Raw genomic sequence first — 18,708 nt, forward strand, 5'->3', positions numbered from 1 at the left:
ATTAAATTTAACTTAATTTTTTTTAAATTACAAGTGCGGACTTTCTTTTTGCCGCCTCTGTGTGTGTGTGTGTGTGTGTGTGTGACACGCATATGTACCTACTTGCGGGTGCATGTACACATGTAGAAGAAGTAGATAATAACTTATTTTTTGACATTTGATTCAATTAGAGTAATTGCGACTTAAAACAATCGTTTACCGAAAATTGACTTGCAAAAAACGTCTTAAATGTGCACTTTTCTCATATACCTAAAATAAATTCTGAAATGATAATAATTTTTTTCTACTTAAGAGCCAACATTATCTACCGCTTCCAAACAACACTACATTCACTCCTAAAATTTTTCAGTCAGTAATAAAGATAATGATTTTAATTACTTGGTAAATTATGTTACATGAAAAGTTTAGGAAATCTATAAAAATAAAATTTACTATGAAATAACGAGTGATATAAAACTAATAAAACTCTCCATAACAAATAAGGTGTGCGTACCAGACGTTAGTTGCTCGCGATGCTATATTTTTTTTTTAAATAAATACAATTAGTAAAATAGCATTTTATTTAGTGTAAGATATGACAGGTTATTTTTGGTTTACGTCGACACGGGTTAAATTACTACATTACCTTTCACAGGTAATGGATGGCCTACTTAAATGTAGCTCGATCTCTCTAATTTTTCTCTTAACGACCAACTGACACCACAAGACCAAATGACAGTTCTTTTCCCAAAAAGATGGCGCTACATGCCCACGTCTCACAGATCACTGATACGAGGTCATGATATGTTTACGAAAGAGAGAACAATAAGCAAAGAGTTATGGCCACCACGTTCCCCGAACTTGTCATCATGTTATTTATATCTTTGATGGACTTTAAAAAATGTGCAAATAATCCTCACAATCTAAAACCAACTAATAAAAGTGAACATTATCAACGCTATCAGGAGAATCACCAGAGAAGCTTTACAGAGAGTATCTGCAGGCGTTGTTAAACGTGCCCAGAAATGAATAGATGTCAACGGAGAGCACTTTTAGCATCTTTTATTTTAACAATGCTACAGGTAATTTAACCAATAAAAGAATGCTCATCCTCTGTACTACATTTTCTGGGATACGTTTAAGTGGGCCACCCTGTATATTGCGTTCGTACATCCGTTAACAAATCTCAATAAGTGAAATGAATAATGTGCTTTTCTTTTTTTTTTTTTGCCTTTCTAATATCTGATTATGGAATCGTCTGATGTTTTTTAATCCAATATGTTAACAGTTAATTTATAATCTAATTGGAAGCCCCCGCTTAGTCCCGGGAGACAATAAATATCCCCTGTAAGAATAGCCGAGCGTGTAATTATGAGGCAAGGGTTGCGCAATACCAACCACACCTCTCCTGAATTGGCACTGCTTGAGTTCAGTGGCAAGGAAAAGTGCTAGACGACTCGAAACAATGCCGAGATAAGCAGAGAGCACATACAGCACCTGTAATTCCCAAATGGTCACCCATTTTAGTACTGACCAGGTTCAACGTTGCTTAACTTCGGTGATCTGACGTTAACCGGTGTGTCAACGTGATTTGTGCTGTATATATAATCTAATGGGCCGTTTAATTTAATCCAAAAAATATCCTGTCAGTAATTCACCCCCCACTCTTTATCTGTGCCTAAATCAAAACGTAGATTCCACGAATATAGCTTTTTTCTGAGAAGTGCACGCCTGTGGAATTCTCTTCCGTTTGCCTGTTTCCCACCTGACTACAACTTGGACGTCTTCAAGTCCAACATAAACAAATTCCTGATTAATCGCCCCCTTAAGTAAGACGCTTTATCAAATCTCCAACACCAACTATTACTACGATATTATCCCATTGATTATTGCACACAAAATAATCTTTATCCCCGAGTGGCTTACGGGCCTTGATAAGTAGTGATCCCCATGTAAAAAAAAAGAAAAAAAAATCCTGGTCGGTCCCATTGACATTCCTTCCGGGTATGAGCGACTCAGGCGAGATGTAATTACCACTTCGCCACCGGAAAAGGGGCTACTGAGATAGTTACAGCTGTTGTAATTCTAGAAGTACAATACATTTAGGAGAGGAGTTATTATTTCCAAGGAGTAAGTTTATTTCAAGAAGTGATTCATTGAATTGTGTGCAACGCACGTTGATACTTATTAGGAAATGTAAACGTAATATCAGGTCGTGCTTTTTCGCATAAATCTTTATATGAACGTGCGTTGCATGGCCCCTGTTTTGTTAGAGGTACATTTTGGACGACATTAACATCTTTGGGTATTGCGACATCTCTACTATTGTATAAAAGTAACTTTGTTTATGTCTGTGAGTTCGTTTCTGATGGACTCCGAAACGGTTGAGCCGATTTTTATGAAATTTAACACAAATGTACTTTATGTACCTGGCAGTGTTCGTAGATAGGTATTCTATCGGAATGTCTTCGATGTATCGATAATCAATAATCGAAAAATCTGACGAAAGAAGAAACAGGCGATTTTAACCTAAGTTAACACCTTATACAGCCTAACATCACAAGTGAATTTGAGAAGTTTTATTACCGCACAAAACAAAAAGACCATGCATATAAAATATACAGCATGGTTCTTTGATATGACAGGGGCGCGTTCGAAATTAATATTTCTGTTTGCAGCACAACTGAACCATAATACTTGACTTTTATATTTTGAACTTAAATTCAAGCCGTTATATATAAAATAATTTTATAAAATCAATAGTAGGTCCTCTACAGTACAACGTAGCCTATAAAATATTTTGGACTAACTAGGTCACTGCGGGCAAGCATGTGAAGCGTCCTTATGGTGCACCGCGATGGGTCCTCAACTAGAGCAGGGAATCCATCGATTTGATTTTAAAAGGGGCGATTTCATCGATTTCGATGGCAATAAAAATATGGGAGAGTTAGTTTTATATGTATTGGATATTTAAATCATATTTTAGCGAAGGAAAAAAAATGAATAATCCGTTCACAGGTGTGCATGCATATTTAAAAAATAAATATGGAAATAAAAGAAACATTAAATGAATAGAAGGGTCACCAGTTAGTAAGTGCTGAAAAGTTTTGGTAAATGCAAAAAATAAGAAAAACAAAATTTTATACTCACACATTTTCATACAAGCGATAAGAACATAAAATATTACTTCAAATCATAAAGATGTTCATTTATGCCAAATAGTGTTGCATTTAGTTTGTTGTCAGAAATCTTAGAATTGTGTCGGCAAATATGTTCATAGTGTTAATATGTGTAAGTAATATATGTATGTGATTATTTGGCAGCGTAGCATTGTGTGTGTGTGTGTGTTGGTTTACCTTATTATTGTTAGTGAGTGGATATCTGTAAGCAATAGTTCGTTTCTGTTCGCCTGACTGTCTCTAGTGTATAAGAATGTGTGCGCGAGATAAAGAGGTTGGTATGTGAGTCATTAATTCCTTTTCGTGTTGCCTCCCTCGGCACAAGACACGAAAGGTGGGATTGTAGAGAATAAGTTCTTAAGATCCTGTTTGATGCGGCTGGCTGGTGAAGTCTTATTTTTAGTTGTTTATTTTGTCGTTTTTAAATGAGTTTTTCACTTTATGTCGGGTTATTATTTTGAAATAGACTTGTTAATTTTGGAGGGTTTAAAACGATTTTCATTTATTGAAAATACTTTGAGTCAACACGTTCCTATGAAAATTACTTGCTTTTGGGAGAAAAAAAAACAGTGAATACAAAGTAGAAAAGTAAATAGAGTAGCTATTAGAGCCATTTCCTTTTTAGCTTTCGTCAGAATCGCCACGAGATTCAGCCGCCACAAACGCTGTTCACAATAAACAGCTACACAATTTATAATAACTATAAGAAGTTGTCTATCTGCTACTGTATGTTGCGTGTTGGCCACGATAAGGTATACTGAGATGGGTTCCGTACAAATACAAATCTGTGTGAAAGGTGATAACGTACGTACAAACATAAAAGTCTGTGAAAGGTGTACGGGAAACAGAATGTATGGAGTATTGCTGTCATATTTGGGCTGTCATATTTGGGCTGGTGCATCGGCTACTAGTCTCTCGCTCCTTGACAGGGTTCAAAAGAGAGTCGCAAATCTGATAGGCCCTAAACTGGCATCTAAGCTTCAGCCTCTGTCCCATCGACGAAACGTTGCATCCCTCTGCCTGTTCTACAAGTATTTTAATGGTGAATGCTCTGATGAACTGCAAGCACTTGTGCCCCCACGACGTGAACACCCTCGACAGACTCGAAAAGCTGCAAAATCCCACCCCCACACTGTAGAGATCCCTAGATGTAAAATATCTTTCTACTCCGGTAGTTTCTTCCCCAGAACCGCTAGACGTTGGAATTCCATTCCAGGTCACTGCTTCCCCAACTGTACTGACATGCAGAAGTTCAAGTGCAACGTGAACCAACATCTTGCTGCCCAAATCCCTACATAGTACCCCAGTAGTTGTTTCCCCTGATAGTAGCCCCCTACACCAAAGTGGCAATGTGCCTTGTGGCGGGTGAAAATGTAATAAAAAAAAGAAGAAAAAAAGAAAAGTATTGTGAAAACGTATTTATGTTTGCACGTACGTTATCATCTTTCCACGCCTGCGTCTCCCCATCATTGGAGCCTTATTATTCGAATAAACAACCCCACCATCAGTTAGGCTCAATACGAAAGAGCGTGCGTAGTTAAATTCTTTTAAACGATTTTTATTGGCATCCTAATAAAGTCAACTATTGCAATTTTAGAACTCATCACGTGGCTCACGAAAACTCATGAGAGTTAAAATCGTTTGCGGTTTTGACGAGTTCCTGTCACACTGAAGAAGAACGTTAAATCACTGGCCCGCCAAATTGAAATCGCATCAGAAACGAACATGAATCATCACTGTTGTTCAATGAAACATGCAAAAAATTATATATATATATATATATATATATATATATAGTAAGTTGTATGAAACGTGGAATATTATGTGTAGCTTAATCGCCATATATATTTCATAATTTACTATCTAGCTCTACCTACATATTGAGTACTATTGCAGTAAATACTTAAAGTTTACGCATAAATATATACTTTTGTATATTAATTTATGTGATTAAATAAGTAGTTATATATATATATATATATATATATATATATATATATATATATATATATATATATATGGTAAAACTGGTAATTAGTAAAAACCTGAAGAGAGTGCTCAATACTATTGCAGAGCAAATATGTGTTTTATTTTTTTTATTACCGTTTTATCTGTTTGGTTACATATGTTTCGGATGTTGGACCATGTTTACGATCCAACAGCTTTGTCAACCAAACAGATAAAACGGTAATAAAATAAATAAATCATATATATATATATATATATATATATATATATATATATATATATATATTTGTGTGTGTGTGTTTTATTTTTTATCATAAAAATAAAACACATATCTGCTCTGCAATATTATTGAGCACTCTTTTCAGGTTTTTATTAATTACCAGTTTTACCATATATATATATATATATATATATATATATATATATATATATATATATATATATATATGTGTGTGTGTGTGTGTGTGTGTGTGTGTTTGTGTGTGTGTGTGTTTATCTGTGTGTGTGTGTGTGTGAAACGCAAACGCAGCCCTCACAATATTATTGGTACGAATAAATTAAAAGTAAACGTTTTTCTTTTTATAAATGTCAAGTGCGAATGTATGCTCTACAATATTATTGATAAAAATGAATGAAAAGATTGATTTGAATAAAATACAAGTAAAATGTATTTCCTTTTCGGAATATCAAGTGCAACGTAGACCCCACAATATTATTTTTATCTATAATTTAAGTAAAAGTAAAATTGCTTATTTAATGCCTGGTCACAAAATATATATTTTCTATTACTTTTTTTTTCACCTTTTTGGCTGAAATCGAAGTGTAGTATCTGTTGTCCACAAGATAAATGCCGGAAATTTTCATGTAATTATCTCTTTTGAAAAATCTCAAAATATGGATGGACATACAAAGAAAAAAAAAAGAAAAAAAAGCAAACAGTAAAAACTAACAAAACAAGAAGAAATGCCGTTTGTATTATATGTAAATTTGTTCTTTCATTCATTTTGTTTTAGATGTATCCGATGTATCCGATAAATTTTCTAGAGGAAGCTCTCTCCGTCGGTCAGTTATACTTCATTTTGAAATAACCATTTCATCGTTAAACGCGCAGATAGAATTAACACATCTAAATCTTCTTACTGTTTATTTTACTTTGATTTCTAGAGTTTATCTATCATGTTGACAAGGAAGTTCTTGCGGTTTTTAACTTTTAAATTCAAATGAACATATCTCGCCTGAAACAAAAATATTATTGATCGAAATAAGCACCGTCAGAATCCTCATACTTATGTCAGTAACGTAAAAAATCTTGCATTATGGTGGCTATGAAGTCGCTGAAGGCGTTTTTGAAATCGCTGAAGTTTTTGACGCATTTCTCATGCAGAAAGTTGTCGAGATGCTTGAAAGATTTGTAGCTGGTAGTTGAGTGGTCTGGAAAGTATGGCGGATGAGGCGGAGTTTCGTAACCTAATTCGTTCAACTTCTGCAGGGTCAATTTAGCAACGTGCGATTAGGCCGTGAAGGAGAATTTGACCTTTTTCTGTTGACTAATGTTGTGTGTTGTTGTCATTGTTTCTAATGCAGTTCATGCACTTGTTGACAGTCCTAATGGTTTCACCTGCGTTCAAAAAATTGTAATGAATGAAACAGGTCGCAGACCAAACAGTCATTATGACCTTTTGGTGCAACTCCTGCTTCTGTAAGTGTCGTGGAGCTTCTTCAGCGTCTAACTACTGATCTGAGTATTGCCGGTTTTCGTAAAGAACTCACTTTTTATCGCAAGTCACAACCTGGTCAAGAGATGGGTTCTTGTTGTGTAAAAAGAAGGAAGATTACACTTCATAACGGCGTTTGTTTTGTGGCATCCATTTATCCAGTTTCTCTGTCTTTCTAATCTCTCAAAAGTGGTTGGAAATCGTCGTATACGTTACGTCTAATTCAGAAGCAAGTTCTCAAATAGTAGTGCGTTGATTGGCTTCCAGTAAGGCTTATTGTCAACATCCGATAGCCGACCACTACGCTCATCATCTTCAAGACTCTTGTCGCCGCAACGAAATCTCTTAAACTATCATTGTGCTATTCGTTCATTAGCGGTGTCCGGGCAAAAATGCGTTCAGCAGTTTGTCGACCTAGCTTGAATTGAAATAAAAAGAAATATGCGAATTTACATTTTTCCATCTTGTATTCAACGTTCTGAAAAGAAGATATAATAAGACCGTTCTTTAAAATGATATATAAACTAAAGGTATTACAACGACAACTTTTTTTGGAAAATACATAATTTGAAATCAAAATTAAATATTCCGCAAGAACTTTCTTGTCAACCTCATATTTACTCAAATCTCAATAAAATATGCTTTCTTCATATAAAGCAGCTTCATAGAAAAACGGTCTGCAACAAAAATGAAACATGTTGAGATGGATATATGATATTTTATATAACAAAGCACTTTTTTTCAGTATTAGATATATTAATCATTTTTTTTTTTTTTACTAATGAATTCACTCGGGGGTAAGGGTTAATAAGACAGTGATGATTGCTAGCCGGAAGATGATGAACACTATGAGAGTAGTTACAATAATCCATGGTATACACTGACTGTTTATAAATGACAAAACTTTGTAGACATTATACTTGAAGGCAACCAAGTTGTAATCAGCAGGGAAGCTGTCCAGAGATAATATGTTCCACTAACGGAAAACCCATATCAAGAAGCTCTGTTCCTGGAAATTCCGTCTTACGCTAGGCATATGGAGAGAGAAAGGAATGATTTTTTTTTTTTTTGCGTTGTAATAAGAAAATGTTTTTTTCTTACTGTGGGTGTCGTACAAGCGGAACAAAGACTGGAGCTCGGTCGAACACTTCCCATAAAAATTAAAATAGTATAGAGAGAATTAAAGACAGTACGAAGTGGATCTTGAGTTTACTTTCAGCAACCTCGTAACTCTCGCTTCTCTTATTTTTTTTTCTTTCTAGTGCTACCAGATCAGGCTGTCTGAAGATATTGATTTCATGGGACGAAATGCACCTAACGTTGATGTTTTTTTGTTTTTCTACTGTTTTTTTTTTTTTTGCAAAACTTAATTATGTTCTTCAAACACAAAAACCAAAAAAACAACAACCCACCTTTCCCCCCTTTTTCTTCTTCCCATTTCCCCTTTCTCTTTCTATCTCCCCCACTTTGTGACTGGTTTCATAACTTAAGATGTACCAAACATTAATTCTGTAACCCTTTTCGCTCTCCCATAGCAAAACTTATTCATTTTCTGCAGGGCAGGGAACAAAAACGATAAAATCCACTATAAAACAAACCAAACCAAATCAAACACTACAAACAGCAATTAAAGATACACAAAATGCTTGAAGAATAAAAACCTTCTACAAAATAACTGGATTCAACATGAATACTATTTCCAAAATAACTGGATTCGGTATTAAATAACTCGAAAAGGGTTGATATGCCGTAAAACAAAACAACCAAATATATTTTGTTCTTTAGTCCTCACATTCCATAAATAATGTTTCTGACAAAGGGGGAAGAATTGTTGTTTTCTGGACCAGTATCTATTCCATCTAACATTTATACGTGCTAAGTTTTTAACCCTGAAGTGGTATTTTTAGCTCCTTACATCAAGTGACTTCATGCCTTGCCTTGAGCGATTTTCATTAAAAAAAAAGGAAAAAAAAAGAAGAAAAAAAAACTAACAACGCATCTTCTGTGATAAAGAGGTGGTAGGAAAGAAAAAAGATTGCCCGTCATTAGATTTTAAAGTCATTTTTGTACTCTGTCAAGACAGGAAATAATGATCTGTGTGTCACCTCCCAAGATAAGGTCGCAGTGTTTCATCTTTGGACGTATCTGACTCTTATATTGGTAGACGATTGCATGTACAGTCGGACATTTTTTGGAACCGTAGAATTATTCAACCATTTTTCCAGTGATTGGATATGCTATGCTTCTATTTAACTGTCAACACAAGTGTTGGATGTGACACAAGATCGCGCTTAATATGGAGTAAAGCTATTATTGAGCACCACAAGGGTAACTATGGCTGTGTGGGTTCAATAATGGCTACTGATCGTATTAATGAGCTCTCAATCAGTTATATGTATCTCCCTCTCATGTCGAGAAGATGTGACACAAGGGTCAGAGTGTGAGTTTGAAGAGCCAGCACCCTAGAGGAAAATCACAAATGCCTGAAAAAATGTCTGGCCAGCCCGTCGGCATCCCTGAGCAGTGGCGCGTCAGGCGATTAGCAATTATCTACCCCCCCCTCTCAGAGGAAGAAGGTAAAGCTTGAGAGGGTGAATCACCTAGAACTACACAGGACCAGCAAATACCGCAGTCAACATGGAAAAAAGTCATTTCAATAATGGTCTATACTCTGTTGACCTTGCTGCTAAGAGAAACGATTTACACATATGTAAACCCGGACATCGAGTAATTCAGCTAGTTCATAAATAAGAAAAAGAAAAAAAAACATTAGAAAGAAAAAAAAAACAGCAAAGCGACAATGACCCCTCATTTGAAATAAGTATCTTTTCTTGACGTCATCGATGACGTCGGACGACGCCGGTTTCCACTCCCAGGAATCGGAAAACTGTATGATTATTGTTTTGCTAAGATAAGATAGACAAGGCAGCGGCAAGAGACGGTGGCAGTGGCATAAAAGAAGAAGCAAAAAAAAAAAAAAAAAGCACAAAAATCAACAAATATTACATTAACAAAAATAATCTGACTGTATACAAGGATGATCTCAAATACTCATAAACAATTATATAAACTTTGAATAAAAACAAATAAGTTGTTTGTGTATGTGTGGATGTTTTTTTTTATTTTAATTTCAGATTTATAAATTTCAGAATTGTAAAGATGGAGGATGTCATTTTGCTGAGTAGTCAACAAGAGAAGATAACTCGTATTCAACTTTATAAATATGGTATTAATTTAATGTAAGACATCTGAGTTACATTTGCTTAGTTTTTTTTACATAGGCATAACCACTGACCAAGGCCATAGACCACTCGAGGATAAGGGTTAAGAGTGTACAATAGTCAATTGGACAATATAGTAATCGTTAGTAATGGAAATTCGGTAAGTGGAACGGCTCATCAATAACTTGTTTACGTTGGACTTGAAGACAACCATATTGTAGTTAGCTAGAAAGCAGGAAAACGGAAGACAATTCCACAGGCGTGCAGTTCTAAGAAAGAAGCTTTGTTCATGGAATCTACGTTTAAGTTTAGGCACAGATAAAGAATGTGTGTCTGGGGGGATTTTTGATAGTGTTTTCAGCTAGACGAGTGTTTCTTGTGAAAGTTTGGCGAGGGGGAATCATAGATTGAAGCTCAGACGAGCACTTGCCATGAAAATAACGATAAATCAGACAAACTCGCAACATCCCTTCTGCGAGATAGAGGTTGCAGGGAAGAGAAAGGGACATGTTTTCGATAAATGCACGCGATATTTTTTAATACATTTGTAAATAATTGCTGCATATGCAGTATTACACTGCTGCACATGCAATGTATACCATAAGGGTATACATAATGTCGCTCAAAAATTATTATATAAAAAATAGCAACAAAAGACAGTATAAAGTGGTGTCTGAACCTCCGAAAGAAGGTGCGGAAAATAGGATATGGATTTATTTATTTATTTGTTTTACGATGTTCGCACAAAACATAAATTTCCTTCCTAAAAAAGACAAGACAAGAACAATATTAAATTAATAAAATAGAAAAATAAACATTATAAGGCTATTTTTTTTATTTTTTATTTATTTATTTATTTATTTTATTTTTTTTTTACTTATCCCTTCTTTTTATTTTGCAACTAAGTCGGGTGTTGTTTTAGAAAAACAGTTCGCCAATATATATAAACAGATTTTTTAATAGAACGTTTTGTACTTATCCATAACAATGCTGTTTATCATGAATCTTCATCGTAATGTATCATTTGTTGACAAGATTTATTCAATAATTTAATTAGAAATCGTGTTTATTATTATTATTATTATCATTATTATTATTATTATTATTATTATTATTATTATTATCGTTATCATTATTATTATTATTACTACTACTACTACTACTATTATTATTATTATTATTATTATTATTATTATTATTATTATTATTATTATTATTATTATCTTTTTTATTGTATTTTCACGCCAAACAAGACAGAGTGTCATATTGTAGAGGGCTACTATCTGGAACATAATTTGCAGGGCTATTGTGTAAGGAGCTGAACAGCAAGATGTCTGTTTACATTACAATTGAACTTCAATACAGTCAGGGAAGTAGGAACCAGGAAGGGAATTCCAAAATCTAGCAGTCCTAGGGAAGAAACTATTAGAGTAGAAGGCTCTCTTATATCTAAGGATTTCTACTGTATGGGGGTGGAATTTTGCTGCTGTTCGGGTTTGTCAGGGTATTGACGTCGATAGGGGTACAAGGGCGTGTAGTTCGTCGAAGCATCTATCATTAAAATACTTTTAAACAGGGAGAGGGATGCAACATTTCGTCGATGGGACAGCAGTTTAAGCCTAGCTGATAGTGCGGGGCCTATTAGGTTGGCGACTCTCTTTTGAACCCTGTCTGAGAGGGAGAGACTAGTAGCAGATGCACCAGCCCAAATGTGGTAAAATACTCCATACCTGGGCGAATGGTGGCCTTTTAGAGGTACAGTATATTCTCAGGCGTAAGTAATATTTGAAGGTTTACTATTAGCGTTTAAAATACAACTTAAAGATATGTTTTTTTCATCACATAATATGGAGGCCGAAACCTTGCCTGCTGATGTTTATGCTTTTGGAATACTTTTACTTCCTGCCGTCTTCACAGATGAGTATTTATTTTTCAGGAAATTTTGCATGGTGGTTAGATTTATTAAATAGTGTCATACCTGTACATCAAAATTTGAAAAAATCGGAAGTTAAAATGTCATCAAAATTTCAATACTATAAAACATTTCATTGGCTACAATATAGACGAAGTAGCAAGCCGCTGCAATGTACATAATTAAAGTCATTGTCAAAGTGTGACTTCCATCTTTTACATGATTTTAACGTTGGATTTTGACCTAGATATAGATTGGGACGAACTGGACCAAAAGCGTAAACCTCTTATTTAATTTATTTGTCCAGAATAATTATTTTATAATTTTATTTTAATGACTACATTCTTTCTAAAGATGTAACATTTTGGGATTAGAAACATTTTTTCTGCGTACGTAATTGAATTGTAAAATAAAAGTGATCTGAAAAAAATCCCAAAGATTTTCTTTTATGATAAAATCTTACTCATTATAAAAGTGATTAAATAATTATTGGACTCTAAATATTTTATTGGAATAGGCTAATTTACTAACTATTTGTAATTAACAGTTTTAATGTCACTAACGCATTTTATTTAATTATTTAAACTGTATTTTTGGACAAATATTTACCTAAAATGTCTGTACACGTGTTCTGTATCAAAATAAAAAAAAAAACTGCCGACGCCGTTCTTTTCAGTATACTTTTCAAATAGTCATACAAATAAAGCGCCGCCTAGCGTCGAATGTTTGCATAATGTGTAGACAATTTCCATTCAAATCAAGTCGGGAATGGCTCGAGAAAAATAGTCGAGTTGCTCAAGAATTACATACGTATACTTTGCAAACTGAATTCTTTCTTTATTTTAGTGAGAGGGGAACCTCTCGCATACTTTCCCCTAAACAGGTCAATTTAACTTATATTAAGTAGAATACTTATTATTGTTATATTTTTTAATGGCAATGCATTATGGAGGCGGTGTCGGCAGCTCCCGTAACTCTTGCTTCTCCTAATTTGTCCCTCAGTCCTCGTTTAGAATGAGTTATTTTTCTGACAAAGGAAAAAGAAAAAGCTGTATTCTAGGTCGGCTACATTTTTGTGTGAGTAATCGCTTGAGATGTTGGACATTTCCTGCTTCTATTTCTATCCTTTTAGCTATGTATGTTAAGGATGCTGAAGGTAAACGTTTTACTGGGCTGACGTTATCTACCTGATAGAAACTCGAACCTTGGATTAGCCACTAAAGAGGCTGTCCTATCAGCAGGTGCAAAGTACTGGGGCTGCTGTATTGCCATTTGGTGAATGGATTCTTGATCATGCAGTAGCTTCTGGTGGGGCCTCTCGATGCCATATAAGTGGGTAATTGTTATGACTTTACCTTATCATGGTCTACAAAAATTATTTTTCGCTTCTTTTTCTCACTATCTTTCTCTCTCTGCCTACTCTAACCAAGTCTGTCGACCTATTCAACAAACCCCAAAACTCCATCATCAAAAGTCTCGAAAAAGAATACAAGAATAAACTTCCAACTTCCAACTTAAACACCCACTACCATGTCTCCTTCTTCAACATTAGGGGTCTACGTTTCAACCTTCCAGAGGTCGAAACCTAGTTACAGGAGATCAAATCAGACCTATTATTCATAAATGAAACTGGCATTCGCCATGGGCATGAAATATGTTCCTACATTAAAGATGGCTTTCCTCTGCAAAGAAGACTCTGAATTGCTCTATATATGCTTCCGGGTTGCACTTGCTCACACCACTGCGCTTATATTTGCCCGCTATAGCCACCACAACAGCGGATTTACTATCTTTAAAAGCATGTCTGCGAAAATTGACCACATTCCGTCTGCTCATCCTTCGGCTAACATTAACGTCTGTGAAGACTTCAATGTTCACAATGTGGAATGGTTAACTCACTAAAAACAAGACAGATGATTAGGGGAGGTTCTGTCACAATTTCTCCATCGCTTATGACCTCATTCAGATTATTCACGAACCCACTCGTGTGCCCGAAACTGACGGTCAGTATGCAAGTTTCCTAGACCTTTTTCTCACAACTTGCTCTGAACTATGTTCATCTTTTGTTCTATCTCCACTAGGATCTTCCGACCACTCGGTTGTATCAGTAAAGATAAAACAAAATGTAATAAGTCCTCTGGCGTACCTCTCCATCTTACGGTATATCTCTATAGCTAACTGGGTAATTTCGGTCCATTTATATCATATCTACCTCTGCGTTCCATATGTAAGAAGAACGTGTCTTCTATAGTATAAGACCTGACGGAATGGTTAATGCCCTCCAAAATCATCCAGCAAAAACTTAACAGCCAGCCACGATTCTCTCCAGAATATGCTGCTGCCATTATGCCCCCGAATCACTATTTCCATTGCTTCCAACGTAATAGATGATTGCCAGCAACAAAAAGTAAAAAAAAAGAGTAATAGAACACGAGGGAATTGTATGCTTAGTCTATCAAGTCCAAAGTAGCTGAGCAGCGACTTGATTCCCACCAGTTTTTGGCTAATAACAAACAGGGTCCTGAATTATACATTTGTGGTGGAAATTTCGTATAATATCATCCACTAGATTACGCAGTCGGTTTTCAAGTCTGTCAAGGCAGATGAGGGTGCTCCGAGCAGTTCCTGCCCAGATGTGGTAACAGTACCCCATCTTAGAACGTACTTGGCTCTTATACAGGTATAGAATTGCATCGGAAGTGAGGTACCTACTGGAGCAGTAGAATGATCCAACCCTTTTTCCAACGACATGAGTAACCGATTCGATGTATGTACTCCATTTAAGATCAGCAGTCATAAATGAATAGCTCTCGTTTTGAGAAAGTCCCATGCAGCTCATGAAAAGGATAGAACTGAAAGCAACGGAAGGCGTAGAACTATCCGACCAAACGGAGGTAAAGGCAGTAAGTGAACATGACTGCTACAAACATCTGGGAGTCCTTGAAGCGGGCATCATTAAAGCAACAGAGATGAAACAGAAAATTTGGAAGGAGATACCTCAGAAGGACAAGAGAACTTATCAAAACTAAATCATACAGTAGAAACCTAATAAAATGTATAAACCTATGGGCAGTGTCACTAGTAAGATACTCCGGACCGTTTATTGGTTGAAACTAAGAAGAATTGAGGCTATTTAACCAGAAGACTAGGAAACTCATCACAATACACTACGCTCAAATAATGATACTGACCGACTATATGTGAATAGGAAACGCGGAGAAAGGCACAGATAGAGGGGGGGGGAAATTACTGAAACTAAGTAGATATTAATAAATAATAAAGGAATTGAATAAATAGCACTGCCAATTTGAGCCGACTTGCTGTTACAGATCAGGGAAAGCAACCGGCTTTTTAACAGGGTAGTAGTAGTAGTAGTAGTAGTAGTAGTAGTAGTAGTATCTTTCACGTTTATTATATTTATAGAGACTGTTGCGATTACTGCTATTTATGTATAGACTAACAGAGAGAGCCGTCGTTGCCCGGGATTGAATGCTGATCAAGGAATGTTTTACACGCCCATATTTTTATTATCATCGAAATCAGTGAAATTGCTCATTTTTCAATCAAATCTGTTGATCGTCTGCTCTAGTCGGGGACTCATCGCAGTGCATTGATAGGAAGCTTCACATGCCTCCCTGCAATGACTTTGTTCGCAATACATTCTAGTCTACATGGCATTGTAGAGAACCTGCCGTTGATTTTACAAAATTATTTTTATATATAATAGTTTGAATTAAAGTTTAAAATAAAAAAGTCTAGTATTATGATTAAATGGTGTTCTAAACAGAAATATTCACTTTGAACGCGCCCCCTTTTTTTTACACGGTTGTCACCACTTATCAAGGCCCGGAAGCCACTCAGGGATAAGGGTTATTGCAAGTACAGTACGTTAGTGTGAAGATTTATTGAAGTGTTTACTTGAGGTGGCGGTTCATTAGGAATTTCTTTACGTTGGACTTGAAGACATCCAGGTTGTAGTCAGGTGGGAAGCAGGCAGACGGAACAGAGTTCCACAGGCGTGCAGTTCTAAGAAAGAAGCTTTGTTCATGGAATCTACGTTTTGATTTAGGCACAGATAAAGAGTGGGAAAAATTTTTGACAGTATATTCAGCTAGACGGGTGTTCTTCGTGAAAGATTGTCGAGGGGGATCAGCGATTGGAGTTCAGACGAGCACCTGCCATGGAAATAACGATAAAACAAGGATAGGCTCGCAGCGTCTCTTCTGCGGGAGAGAGGTTGCAGGGAAGAGAAAAGGGCATCCCCCACTAAGCCACGAAGTCTATTTTGTACTCTGTCAAGGCAGGATAGGCGGTTTTTAGCAGTTCCTGCCCAGATATGGCAGCAGTATTCCATCCTTGGACGTACTTGGCTCTTATAGCAAAGAACCAAACTGTAGATTTTATATGCCTGGCCTTACTGCTTGTGCAGTGATAATGGCTTGAATTTAAGTTTAAACGAGAAAGTCAAATATCATGGTGCAAGTGCGCTCTTCACAGAAACATTCATTTCGAACGCGCCCCTGTCATATCAAAGAACATATTGTTGATTTTTTTATGGCGGACCTTTCAGCTTATGTAGTAATAAAACTTCTCAACTGCATTTGTGATGTTATGTAAGCTGTTAACTTTGGCCCAAAATCGCCTGTTCTTTCTTTCCTCGGATTATTTCCATTATCGATTATCGATACTTATTGGAGATATTCCGATACAAAACCTATCTAAGAACACTGCTATGCACATAAAACACCTTCGTGTGAAATTACATAAAAATCGTCCCGGCAGTTTTAGAGTCCATAGGGAACGAACCGACCCATAGACACACAGACAGACAAAGTTCCTTTTATATAAAAGTAGAAATAGAGATTTTGCGTCACGTAAGACAAAATGTCGTCTGCGCAACAGACGCGGCCAAAAAACTTCGCGACAGTCTTGACAATTAATTTGTCGGCGTTCATTGAAAGCTTCTTTTATTTTAGTTTTTTTTTTTTTTTTTTTTTTTTTGTTCTCATGCGGATGACGACCTTTCGTAAAGTTGTTGCTTCCCAACGCAATGGAATGTCCTAACTGGGAGGGAGGGAGACACAAACGGCGCCTATCAATTGTTCTTAGCTTTTTGTGTTATTTTTTTGTTTTGTTTTGTTTTTCGGTCGTTTTTACACAACTCGCCGCTCCTTAAAACATTTTAATAAAGGATATTTTTTGCAAATCTCTTACTTGTGCTTTTAACCCTGACCTCAAATACGCTTACATATAAACGTACTCACGTGAACTTTGCCGCCATAGTGATTTCCCGTCGGGAATTCGTGATTAATCTAGTCTATTTCGTAAAGAACAAGACTTATTGTATCAACTAGCAGAAAGGTTAGATATTGCCCGGATGTAAAATTATACAGCCTTTCTAACGGTTCCAAAATAATCTTTATGTGACGTCGTTACATTTTAACGCGTTACCGACGTTGTGTACGAAACTGTCACAAAAAAAAAAGAAAAAAATTCGACTCAGCCTTTTTTTTCAGTTTTAACAGAAGGTATTTATTAATGGTACTTTTCAAATAACTGTCATGGAACTTTTTCAGCTAGCGACAATATCGGCGCATCCCTGCGTTACTTACGGGTTAATTACCCGTTTTCCAGTCCACATTTAAAGCCAACTGCTATGTCTACAGCTCGCCCCACGGCACACACTCGTCCATTTTTTCCCCTTATCTATCCGAAGAAAACATCGCTTAGTAATAAATATACAATTAGACACTTTCAGATTTCCTGGTCTTTGGCTAAGAGCAAAATGTATTACCTGTTCTGATATTGCATTTAGTTTTTCCTGTATGAGTCAATTTTGCTTGTTGTTCAAATACAGAATGCCCATTTTTGGGGAGCCGAATCATCCCCCACATTAAAAATCGGCATTGTGTCTAACCATGCCCTCGTAGGAAGAGACGTGGATATCCGTTCGCCGGAACGACAATGATCATCTGATCATCCTGGAGGGATGACTCTCGCTGAATTATGAAGCAAGGGTTGCGTAATCCTAACCACACATCTTCTGAGTTGGCACTGCCTGGATTCAGTGGCAAGAAAATGTCTAGAACGACTGAAAACATTTTTAAGTTAACATTCCTGATAACAATTAAATGTAAATCTAATTTATAAAATTCACTATATCTGTCTGTCTGTCTCCATATTTTCAAACTCTATCCCTTCCGAAACTAAAAGTCGGTGAGCAGCGGTAGATCCTCAAATGATCAGATTTTTTATGGATCATTCTTTTATGGGTCTTTTAAAAATAGTCTTTAAGGGGTCAAAAATGTGTCAAAATTGAAAAGAAAATCGTCATAAATTTTGCACATTCATCTTAGTTTATTTTTAATCAGTTCATATGCGTGTAATGTTGATACAGTGGTAACGTCACCAGCTTTGAATGCTACAGTTTTGATTTCGGTTTCGATTCTAGCTGATGGCACCCAAATACTTTTCTTTTACTTTTGAAATCCCAACTCTATCATAATAAATACGAAACCTGGAAAATTTTGAATATCATATTTAACAGTATTTTTAGGACCGGGCAAAGCCGGCGCCCTCCTCCCGCTAGTAAATATCTAAATATTTTGATTATTCTAAAGCATATTTTAGCTGACAAAATTATTGGCTTGAATAATAATAATCGTCGATTAGCACCCGTTTCGGCGTTGTCCGGTTAATATCTAACACCCTGTCGTAGCAACACTTACGTCTCT

The 18,708-nt window shown here is 36.0% G+C and overlaps 1 pseudogene; it reads right to left on the minus strand.

Moving 5' to 3' along the window:
• Positions 1-1,464: 1,464 nt before the first annotated feature.
• On the minus strand, positions 1,465-1,583 carry LOC145283976 (5S ribosomal RNA; annotated as a pseudogene).
• Between the last annotated feature and the right edge of the window lie 17,125 nt (positions 1,584-18,708).

The sequence above is a fragment of the Euprymna scolopes genome, chromosome 1 (genome assembly GCF_053919585.1).
Source record: "Euprymna scolopes isolate OS-2025 chromosome 1, ASM5391958v1, whole genome shotgun sequence".
In the NCBI taxonomy this organism is placed as follows: domain Eukaryota; kingdom Metazoa; phylum Mollusca; class Cephalopoda; order Sepiida; family Sepiolidae; genus Euprymna; species Euprymna scolopes.